Raw genomic sequence first — 605 nt, 5'->3', positions numbered from 1 at the left:
CGGAACGTCAGACGAATTACATATCTAACAGTCCATATAACAGTATGTATTATAGCTTTATTCGTCACATATATTTTATTCTTTGTTTATAACAAAAATCTCGTTTTCCAACATTATGGAAATTTTCGTTCATTGCTTTTCAATCAGAAATACTGGTTTATCATTTACATAGAGATTATATGATTTGCATAAACGATGAAATGTAAGAGGGTTTACTATTTTGCAATGTTTCTCTTGTGATGTAACAATAGTCGTTTATGCTTAGCAAAAGGCACTCCTCATTGCCTTTTATCTATTATCTAGGAAGTTTCAGTAGAGATCAGCGTTGGATTTATGTGGATTATCTCTTGTTTATTCACACCGAGACAACATGGAGATATTTTATCAACCAGTATGGTTAAGGGACGATTGAAGTTTGACTGCCAAATCCAGTTTAGATATTCTGCAATTACGAAATACACTGAAACCATTGTAGATAGATCTTTTGACTGTCGGGTAATTGAAGTGTCTTTCTCTATACGTATATAACCACACATTACTAACAACCAACGAATATTGTTCGATATATATATATATATATATATATATATATATATATATATATA

Source organism: Octopus bimaculoides, chromosome 9, assembly GCF_001194135.2.
Source record: "Octopus bimaculoides isolate UCB-OBI-ISO-001 chromosome 9, ASM119413v2, whole genome shotgun sequence".
Lineage (NCBI taxonomy): Eukaryota > Metazoa > Mollusca > Cephalopoda > Octopoda > Octopodidae > Octopus > Octopus bimaculoides.
This window is presented reverse-complemented; position numbering follows the sequence as displayed.